This window comes from Colobus angolensis, unplaced genomic scaffold (assembly GCF_000951035.1).
Source record: "Colobus angolensis palliatus isolate OR3802 unplaced genomic scaffold, Cang.pa_1.0 Scaffold286, whole genome shotgun sequence".
NCBI classification, from domain to species: Eukaryota; Metazoa; Chordata; class Mammalia; order Primates; family Cercopithecidae; genus Colobus; species Colobus angolensis.
In genome coordinates, this window is record NW_012116110.1 from 2,310,457 (window position 1) to 2,321,671 (window position 11,215).

General features: G+C 38.1%; 1 protein-coding gene across 1 annotated transcript in view; it reads right to left on the reverse strand.

The window, feature by feature from the left end:
- TRPM3 (transient receptor potential cation channel, subfamily M, member 3) overlaps positions 1-11,215 on the reverse strand; it is a 588,224-nt gene that overhangs the window by 245,501 nt on the left and 331,508 nt on the right. The window lies entirely within an intron of this gene.

The following is an 11,215-nucleotide window of genomic DNA, read 5'->3' on the forward strand; positions in this document are numbered from 1 at the left end:
TTTTTGATGGGGTCTTACTCCGTCACCCAGGCTGGAGTGCAGTGGCACAATCTCAGCTCACTGTAACTTCTGCTTCCCAGGGTCAAGCAATTCTCCTGCCTCAGTCTCCCAAGTAGCTGGAATTACAGGCACGTGCCACCATACCCAGCTAATTTTTGTATGATTATTGATTCTTAACAGCACGATTGTCATGACAAATTACCCAGGAGATATGGTATCTGCCATCTGCCATTATTGCATATGCCTCTAAGGACCAAGGAGCTAGGCACGTGATGTGAGTTCAGTTAACATTTGTTGGATTCAGTTTAATTGTTTCCCAAAAGTATTTAAACTATTTATACTGAGCCAGAAGACATTGCTGTTTTCAGGTGAAAATTGCTTTAATTGCTGTATGCATGGTTCAACCTAACCTTAAAGAGAAGTAATAAAATCAAATGTCCATGAGAGACATGATGAGAAATAAAAATTCATTTTTAAATGACATTTCAAGTATGATTTATCATTGAATAACTTCCTTTTGTTCAATTTGGTATCACATTGTATTTTTTCTCTCTGCTGCCTCAGAACAGTTAAGGAGTTGAGCAGTACCGTAAAAATGAGCTGGTCTTAGAGGGCACACACAGCAGTTATCTGAAAAAAGAAATAATCAAAATTCTGTACCACTTCCATAAATATAAACCAAAATAAAACAACTCTTGGATATCTGAGTTCTCCCTTTTACTTCTTTTGCTTTGCTTTTGTCTGATATCAAGAAACTGCATCCCCGTAATGAGTAATAGTTTGGGATTTGGTTTCTTGCTCGGGTAAAAGATATTTTTGACTTATGTGACCTGTTTTACTTCTAAAGTATAAATACTTTAGTCTCCTAGGGCTTCATCTCTTTTAACTTGATGTTTTTCCTGGTTTGATTTTCATCTTAAAGGAATGATCCAAAATGCCAGTTACACAAAAGTAGGTGCTATTTTGCATGTCCACTTAAAACACGTAAAAGAAAGTGATGACTGTTGATCAAGGCAAGATGCCAAGATTTCTTTCAGTTCCTAGAGGGAACTGGGAGAGAAAAGTGACCTGGGGACCCATTCGTTTTCTGTGGATGGAGAGGTCTTGAGAATTACTCTTTCAAATCCAAGGAGAGGGAAGTGAAAGGCCTTGTTGTTCTGTTTTGACCCAGGAGCCCTTAGTGACTCAAATGATACGTCTCCTTAAGGCTCTCTTTGGGTGTCTGTAAAGGAGATACTTTCTTTATTGCTGCTGATTATGAAGATTGAGTAAATTCCTGTTGAAAGGGACTTTAAAGATACAGGGCTGGCCAGGCACGGTGGCTCAAGCCTGTAATCCCAGTACTTTGGAAGACCAAGGTAGGCGGATCACCAAAGGCCAGGAGTTTGAGAACAGCCTGGCCAACATGGTGAAACCCTGTCACTGCTAAAAATACCAAAAAAAAAAAAAAAATTAGCTGGGCGTGGTGGCTGGTGCCTGTAATCCTAGCTACTCGGGAGGCTAAGGCTGGAGAATAGATTGAGCACGGGAGGCAGAAGCTGCAGAAGCTGCAGTGAGCCAAGATCACACGATTGTGCTCCAGCCTGGGCAGCAAGAGTGAAACTCCATCTCAAAAAATAAAATAAAAACCAAAAAAGATTAAGGGCTAACACAACATTTCTCTTTGGGAGGAAAATTTGCTGTCATAAAAATATCCACCCCATAGGAATTTGTATTTTGTAACAAGCCTTCGAAAAGATAGCCTATTTTACATTGTTAAAGGTTATTTTATGAGGTATTTCCCAAAGTATTATGTTGGTGCAAAAGTAATTGTGTTTTTTGCCATGCTATTTATTTTTCTCCCTTGATTTGCTTTAGCACATGCTCCTATGTCATTGACTTCGTATTAAAGAACAATACCCTATATCTGCTGTTTTATATCAAATGATATATTTAGACCCATTCTAGGATCTTCTAAGACATCCTAGAATTTGCCAAGTTCTGACTCTTGGATTATGTCGGTGGAATCTTTACTCCAACTCACAGACCAAGTGTGATCCACTCAGTATTCTCGTGCAGGGAGAAGTACTTAGCATGGACCTGCTACCGTGTTCCAGTGATCTAGCATCTACAAGATAGCAGGAAGATGGCTGGAAACCTCCTCTCCCTTTGAGAGCATACATAGTGAAAGGATCAAATTTCATAGGCTGATTTGTTTGAGAGTAATAGATGGTCAGTTTATTCTCTGTCAATACATTTGCCAACACATCAAAATATTATAACTTCTAGAAGTACAGAAAGATTTTCAGGATAATGGTTTCCTATATTTGAAATAAAACTAATTACCAATTAAAATGATGAAAACAAACATATTAATCCAGAGCTGAACACACACACACACACACACACACACACAAACTTAGTCAAATTTGGTGCCAAAAACTGAATGAGGCAAACTGTCATCTTTTTCATAAATATTGACTATATCTATGCTTCCAAATTCTCTCTTATTTTTTTCAGTGATAATACATGGACATTTGTTCCATGGATAATAAAAGCCTTTATAGGCTACAAACAAAAGCAGTTTTGAATTTCTTAGTTATGAGAGGTGGAAAATCAAACTATGCCTAAAACTATCATGCTTAGTGTAAGTTAAACAAGGTATGTTAACACTAAGCCTTTCTGTCAGGTCACACACACACTTACACACATACAGGTATTGTCTTTATTTCTGGCAAAAGAAAATGACATCAGATAACTAGTAATGACCTAAAGCAGTCTGTAGCCTATTCTTAGAATATGTTTGTGAATTTGATGAAAGCTAGGGACCCTTTCTCCAGAAAAGTAAACATACATGTGGGTAGACACAAAAACATTTCTACGCAATTTCAGGGGCTTTATGGATCCTTAAAAACTACCTTAGCTGATCATAAGCCTGTGAATACTTTTTTAACAGACCCTTGCAAAACCCCACCCTAAATTAAGCATATTGATAGATCTGCAACGGGCATCTGTTTGTGTTATTTTGTGAAACTCACTGAGGCCTCTGACACAAGTTCTAGGATAAATTTTTGAACAAAATTCGATGCCCAGAAGGACTATATCACATTATTACCACCCAGTTATATTGATTGGCTAAACCGTCCACAGGGAAACACTGTGTATAGCAGTGGTCTGCAACCTTTGTGACACCAGGGACTGGTTTCATGGAAGACAATTTTTCCAAGGACTGCAGAGGGGTGATGGTTTGGGGATGGATCAAGTGCATCACATTTATTATGCACTTTACTTCTATTATTATTACATTGTAATATACAATAAAATAATTATACAACTCACCATAATGAGGAATCAGTGGGAGCCCTGAACTTGCTTTCCCATCTAGGGTTCCCATGGTCCTATCTAGGGATGATGGGAGACAGTGACAGAGCATCAGGCATTAGGTTCTCACAAGGAGCGTGCAGCCTAGATTCCTCGTATGCACAGTTCACAATAGGGCTCACGCTCCTATAAGAATCTAATCTGCAGTTGATCTGACAGGAGGCAGAGTTCAGGTGATAATGTGAGTGGTGGGAAATGACTGTAAAGACAGACGAAGCTTCGCTCACTTGCCAGCCACTCACCTATGGCCTGGTTCCTAACAGGACATGGACTGGTACCAGTCTGTGGACAGGGGATTGGGGACTCCTGGATAGGATATCACCCCACTCTCTCTCCAGTCTCCTCTTTCTTTCTTGTTTTTCTTTTTCTGTTCACACTTTTTTTTTCTAAACTACAGCTCGAATATAGGATATTTAAAAAACTTTAGCAAGATTCACAATCTTACAAATTAGAATCTGCAGGATAAGACTTCATAGAAAAGAAACAGCTTTTTAGAATGTCAAGAATGCTACATTTTTTATTTGTGACATAAAGAAAACATTTTGGGAATCCACTGCATATCCAGCTGGGCTGGATTCATAGGGCTCACTGCCATTTTCTTTATGCCCATAAAGAAACTGATGTAAGTACCTTTGAAGAGCCTTATAAATTTGTGTCTCACTCAGCTAAACCTACTGGCCATTCATTGAAGACAAATGAATAAAATAAAAGGTTGTTTAGATTTAATTTAAAAAATACTGTAGGAAAAAAATTACCTAGATTCTCCCAGGTCCCTTTTGTGGTGAATACTTGTTCTTTGGTTTTGGAATAAAGTAAGCCAATTCCTTAATTGATTGCAGTCATTTTTCATTTTCTACCATCACCAAAGACTTGTCCTAGTTCTCAGAACTTTCCATTAGAATTTTATTTGAGAGCAATATAAGGTTGCTTTAAGCAGGAATAGGCAAGATGCTCGCCACACACTCCAGCTTTTGCAATTTTGGAACGGAAGCGTTAGAGCATCCGAAAATGTGAGCTTGAGTAACAGATTTAACAGCTCTGCATTCTACAGGGTTTTAGGTTACCCTAGGGCTTTCTAATTACATACTGAACCCTAAGTCCTTGCATAAGATAACCTCTTAGATTTTTGTCACATTTTGTTTCAACTGCTAGGTAATTCAGCCAGGACTCCCAATAAAGCTAAAAGTGTCTAAATTGCCATAAGAAAAGACTGGGCAAGGCATTGTGAGGGAGAGAGGTGGCAGGAGTGAAAGAATGTCTTAAAATTCCAAGCAGTCTTTCTTCTTCTTTTCTAACAGCAACTAATTCTCTCTGCTGATATGAGACCATAATCTATGATCAGCTTAGCTATTTGTGAAAACATTTGTTGTGTAATAGTAAAATGCCTGGGTAACTAAGAATTTCGATCAAACTAAATTAACTCTTGGGTTTTATGTCAAGGTCACCCACAGATGATCTAAAGTGCTTATGGGCCTGAAAGATAATCTATTTGCTGTTGGAAACTGGCTCATATTTACATGGAGATAGAACATAGAAGATCATTCTCTATCTACATCTTAATGACTACAGGCCACAGATTATTACAGTATAGGTCACTTAAAAAGGGGATTTGCAGTTTAAGTGAGAGATAAGTTCCCAAAGATCTTGAATAATTCAATACTAAGTCTATCAGTGGTGGCTAGATACTTGTGTTTACTAGCTAAAGCCATGTCCCGATAACATGAACACAGTCAGCAATTCCCCACCTTGCCAGCTCCAGGGTTATACGATTTTTGTTGATTTAAAAGTCTGTGTAGAGAATTCATGTGTTTTGACATTATGCATCCATGGAGAGAGAGCAGTCAAGCTATTCTGCCTCGTTTTAATGGGTACCAATTTACTGCATACTTGAGAAATAATGGCTGAAGTTTGCACACTACCACAGCTCTTCACAAATAGTTTCAGAATTAGATTCTTGATGTCCTTAACTATTTAGTGCATTTCTTCTGTGGTCTGGAAAGTGTGAGATGAATTTAGGAAAACTACATAAATCTGATAATCAGTTGTGCCTGAAAATAGTCAAAAGTATTTTTTTTCTTAGTAAGTTTAAGGTGCTTCTTGCAATTAGGAAGATTCCCAGTTGTGAATACATGAATATTCAGGTACAACTGTGGAAATATTATTGTACAGACAGAGAATATTTTAATATATTATATTTTTGCAAAAGCAAATGTGACCAGAAATCTTTGAGCTATTTAGGAGCAGAGTGAGCCCAAGAAAATATCTAGGGATGACATTTGAAAATAAATGCATTTCATTTTAACTAGAAGGTCTCTTAGGTCTTCTATGGAGGCAGGTATTTTGGATATTGCCTTCATGTTACAGAGTTAGGAGAAATGATCTATTCAAGACAGCCTAACTATAACTGGACTGTGTCTGACCTTACTTGTAAATGGGTAATAAACTCAGATATCTTTGAGTGAAAAATCTGTGATGTAGCCAACTGGTGAATGCCAGATCCAGTGCAAACCAATCCTGTACGCTACATATTTTTTTGCCACTATAATCCTGCACCTAAATTGATGCTCAGGAAAGCATTTGGAAATAGGAAGTACCACACAAGCTATTAAACAGTCGACACGCAACAAAATGTTTCCCTTCTAAATATTTATGGTTCTCTAGACAGAAAGAAATTCCTCGAAAGATGGCTTGGGTCCTTCCCTGAGGTTGGAACTTCCCAAGGCATATGTTTCCAACCCACTTTGGGACTAGGCAAGGGTAAAAATAACATGAATTTCTTAAATGCCTTTTTCTCTTATTACCAGTTTCTATGGCAACTCCCTTACTGATATTTAACTTAATGGACCCCCTCTATACACAATCTTTTCATATTTAAAGCTAATAACAATACTCTAGAATAACATGCTTATATATTTTATCCTGGCATGTGAAATTTTAGCAAATTTGGCTGGAGATATGGGGATGTCAAGACACTGAAAATATAGTTTGGATTAACAAGAATGCCTTCCTCAGACAGTGATAAAATTGAAAACTGATGGTGCATAGCACATCTTTTCCTAGGAACTGAGAATGCAGAATATATTAAATTAATATGGCAAATTCCATATTTTTTTCTGTTTGTTTTCAATACTGCTAAACGAATCTATTTTGTGCATTATCAATGCTCCAGGCATTTTCACAGCAGTCCTGTATTAACGCCCATCGACTGGCCTTCTTTTGGGGCATTGCCTTCTTGCTTTGCTTTTCTATCTAGTAATCAGAGGACAAAGAACAGAAGCTGGGCAGTGGATGAGTGGATTGAATGGAAACTTTTCAGGCCTATTCATAGTCACTTGTCCATGGTTCCTGCAGAGTCCCCTATTCACCAGGGCAAACAAAGTTTTTTGTGTAAAGGCTACATAGTAAATATTAATATTTTAGACATTGTAGGCCAAAGAGTAAAATAGAGAAAAATTGGGCAGGTACTTACATAATAAGAGAGAAAAAATTTCTACACAATTTTGTATAGTTAAAATTCAAAATACAACTGAATATATATATGTTTTAAAATACAGGCCTACTAATAAAAATGGAATTTTTGTATAAATGCTGAAGTTTGAATTTCATTTAGTTTTCATGCCACAAATATTATTATTTTATTTCCAAACATTTAAAAATATAAAAGAACTCATTAGCCCATGAGCTAAATAAAAATAGGGTGGGCTATAATCTGCCAATTCTCCATACAGACATGTTTCTGCCTCCTTATAAAAAATACCCATTTATGGCTGGGCACAGTGGCTTATGCCATAATCCCAGCACTTTGGGAGACCAAGGCGGGAGGATCACTTGAGCCCAGGAATTCAGGATCAACCTGGGAAATATAGCAAGAACCTGTCTCTACAAAAAATATTTTTAAAAATTAGTAGGCTGTGATAGCATGTGCCTGTAGTCCCAGCTACTCAGGACCCTCAGGTAGGAGAATCACTTGAGCCTGGGAAGTCAAGGTTGCAGTAAGCCCTGAAGGTGCCATTGCACCAAAGCCTGAGTGACAGAGTGAGGTTTTGTCTAAACAAAAAAAATATATATACACACACACACACACACACACACACAACATATGTATGTGTATGTATATACACACATATATACATATATATATATATACCCCTTTATATACATACATATATATAATCCCTTTAGGTACTCTGCATGAGATTATCATGATCAAATGTTCCTCTACCCAGCCACCCTCTGCTTGCTCTAAGGCAGTCTTCACCTGTCCTTTATCCTGAAGGTCCACATGAGCTGTTTTCTAACTGTGAAAACCTGGCAGGAAGAGAGTACAGACAGTCCTTCACTTAGAATGATTTGACTTGCAATTTTTCAATTTTGCAATGATGCGAAAGTGATACATATTTAGTAGAAATCATACTTCTAGTACTCATACAACCATTCGTTTTCCATTTCCAGTATCATTTTCAATAAATTACATGAAATATTCAACACTTTATCATATAATAGACTTTGTGTTAGATGATTATACCCATGTGTAGGCTCATGTAAATGCTCTGGGCACGTTTAAGGCAGGTTAGGCTGTGCTACGATGTTTGGCAGGTTGTGTATTAGTTGTGTTTTCAACTTAAAATTGTTTGATTGGACATAACCCCATCATAATTGGAGGATTGTCTGTACTTGGACTTGAGGGTCTTTCATACGAGAATTTGGGAGAGCAGGTTTTTTTTTTTTAAAGTGGGACTTTAAGATGAACTATTCAGGTCAATGCTGAGTGTAGACCCAATACCCTGTTTAGTGTCAGGAGGGGCTTCCTTTCCAGCATCACTGATGATTGTGTGGGAAGACTGTTTACTATATGGGAAGCTACTCTGCATCTCTCATGTAAAGAGAAAAGGAGTCACCTGTGTGGGTTATCAAGAAACTTCACCCTGATAATGAAGGGCTTAGATAAGGTCTAAAACCCAGGGCAGAGAGAGAAATCACTCCTCTCTGAATATCCCCAGGTTCTGGAGAGCAGCACCACCTTCTACATTCCAATGAGGCTGGGCCTTTTGCCTGCTCCCTTCCTGGCATCATGGACCCCAAGACTTGCTTGATTGCAGTGAGCCTTCCTGGAAGGGCTTTGCCCCTCACCACTCCCATCTCTATCCTGCACTCTGGAAGCCTTGACCAGTCTCACTCTCTCAGAGGAGGCTTTTCCTCAGGTTTTGGGCTGCCTGTTTGCAACTGGGCAGAATCTTCCGCATTCTCATTCTCAGTTTCTGCTTTCTAGGTCCATGACTGTCTCTTTCCCCATGCGCCTGCTGGCTTCCCATCGACTCCTGCTTTCCCTGATTCACTCTTAGCATGTGCTGCTCTATCTATTTTATCTCCCTGCTACTGTAAACCCCCACAGCCTTGCTGGACTTTACAAAGCTAACAACATATAAGCTGGAACCATGCACGTCCTAGAAGGGCAGAAATGTATCTTGATGTATATTGATACATAAAAAGTATACAGTTGGCCTTCTGCATCTGTGGGTTCCACATCTGTGGCATCAACCAATCATGGATCAAAAATATTCTGAAAAAAAATTATTTCTGTACAGAACACATACAGACATTTTTCTTGGTCCTCATTCCCTAAACAATAAAGCATAACAACTATTGGTGTAGCATTTACATTATATTAGGTACCATAAGTAATCTAGGGGTTACTTAAGATATCTGCAAGGGTGTGCGTAGCCTATATGCAAACACTATTTTATACAAGCGACTTGAGAATTCTCAGATTTTGGTATCTGTGGGAGATTTTGGAACCAATCCCCCATGGACACTGAGGGATGTTTGTATACTGATATTCTATACAGTATTGAATATACAGAGTAGATATATAATTCACAAAACTGTTTTGAATAATAAATGAATTATTATTTATAAAGCACTTAGAGCCTGACACTTAGTTTTATGCTTAAATACAAATATAAAGATGCTTATTTATATTTATTAAGCTTATACAAAGTTTCTGCTTTAAATGTATAAATGATTCATGAAGAGAAAAGAAAAATGAATGCATTTTACACATTTAAACCAAAAGAAGGCTCTGGCAAACAAATGAAATAGGATCTTCCAAAGTTTGAATACTCTCTCATGCAGACTGATAATATGCCAAGAAAGCCAAATTCTTTTCTCCTGTGTCCAAAAGGCTAACATTTTCTGCTTTGGGATAGGTGGCCTTTTGTGTTACTCCCTGGAAGTCTTCCCCCAGGGGTCTCTCTTTATTCATCAACCAGCTTGTTAAGTCTTTCGAGTTCTGTGGGTTGTAAGGAGATGTAAATGCTAAATAACAAAACCCATAAGCCAACTCCAAGTGTATTTTATACTCAGAAGCTAACTTAGCTTTTTACATAATCAATGGGAGCTGTTATTCTCTTGTGGCCAGATGGCTCTGATTGAAATATTCTGCTATTAATGTCAATACATTACCAGGATATCCAAGCAGCAGTCCTCTGAATAATTTCAGTAGAAAAAGATGGTCAATCCCTTGGGCTGTAAGACAAGTATTACTTTCATAAAAGGGAAAAGCCAACATTATTTTCTTTGGAGCCATTGTTGGAAGGCTGAATCTTTTAATGTAATCGATCTAAGTGTACAAGAAAACTCTCCCAAACAAAGCTATAGTCTTAATCTCTGCTCTGTGCAAAACCCACATCAAAAGTCAGATCTTGCCTTCTCAAATGTGATCGGAGTGGTTTTAACTCATTTTCCTTTATAATACGCTACCCATGCTCCCCTGCAAATGTTCCAGGATCTAAGTCCATAGTCCATACAAGTTCCTTGGCTTCTTGACTAAATTAATAAGGAGCAAAGCAGCTAAGGGAATAACGGATTGGAAAATCACAGAAAAGACCTGGTCAATGTTTCAGGGACGAGCTGGGCAGGAAGGTGGATGGCTATAGTGAGGGAAATGTTGCTGGTGATATGCATGTTAATTTGCTTTCTCCAAATTATAAAAGTAATTTTTTTCTTTGTACCTATTGAAAGAGACAACAATTACTTCTACCTGTCCCAAAAGCAAAAAGCTCTATTTTCTCTTCAAGGAATTTTGTTTTTGATGTTCTCTGAGAAACTTATATTCATCCTTCAGGTCCCAGGTTCAAAGACATTCTCATTGTGTGTCCTCATAGCATTTTCTTTTTAAAAGAAGCACATGCCAATGAACATCCTTTATAAATTTGTCAATAAACTGTGATCGTATCAAAGAAAAACTTCTTACATATAGGTTTTGAAGTTTTATCGCATTAATTTCATGAGTAATGACTTTTGATGTGGGTTTTGAACACAGCAGAGATGACTAGGCATCTCTTTTCTCTATTCGGTATTTATTTCTGTATTACCAACACATCATACAATGCTCTACACGGCGTAGGTGCTCACTGACATTTGGGGTACAAAGGAAGGTGGGGGGCTGGGCATGGTGGCTCATGCCTGTAATCCCAGCACTTTGGGAGGCCTAGGCAGGAGGATCACTTGAGCCCAGGAGTTCAAGACCAGCCTGGGAAACATAGGGAGATCTTGTCTCTACAAAAAAATTTAAAAGTTAGCTGGGCATGGTGGTATGTGCCTTTCGTTCCAGCTACTTTGGAGGCTGAGGTGGGAGGATTGCTTGAGCCCGGAAGGTTGAGGCTGAAGTGAGCTGTGAGCTGTGATTGTGCCACTGTGGTTCAGCCTGGGTGATAGAGTGAGATCTTGTCTCTTAAAAAAATAAAAAGACAGATAGGTTAAATGACAATGTAATTATTTCCACAGAAATTGTAAAATTATTTATGATAGGAGTAATTTTCTCTTCATCAACTGACCTGTGATGCAAAGTAGACAG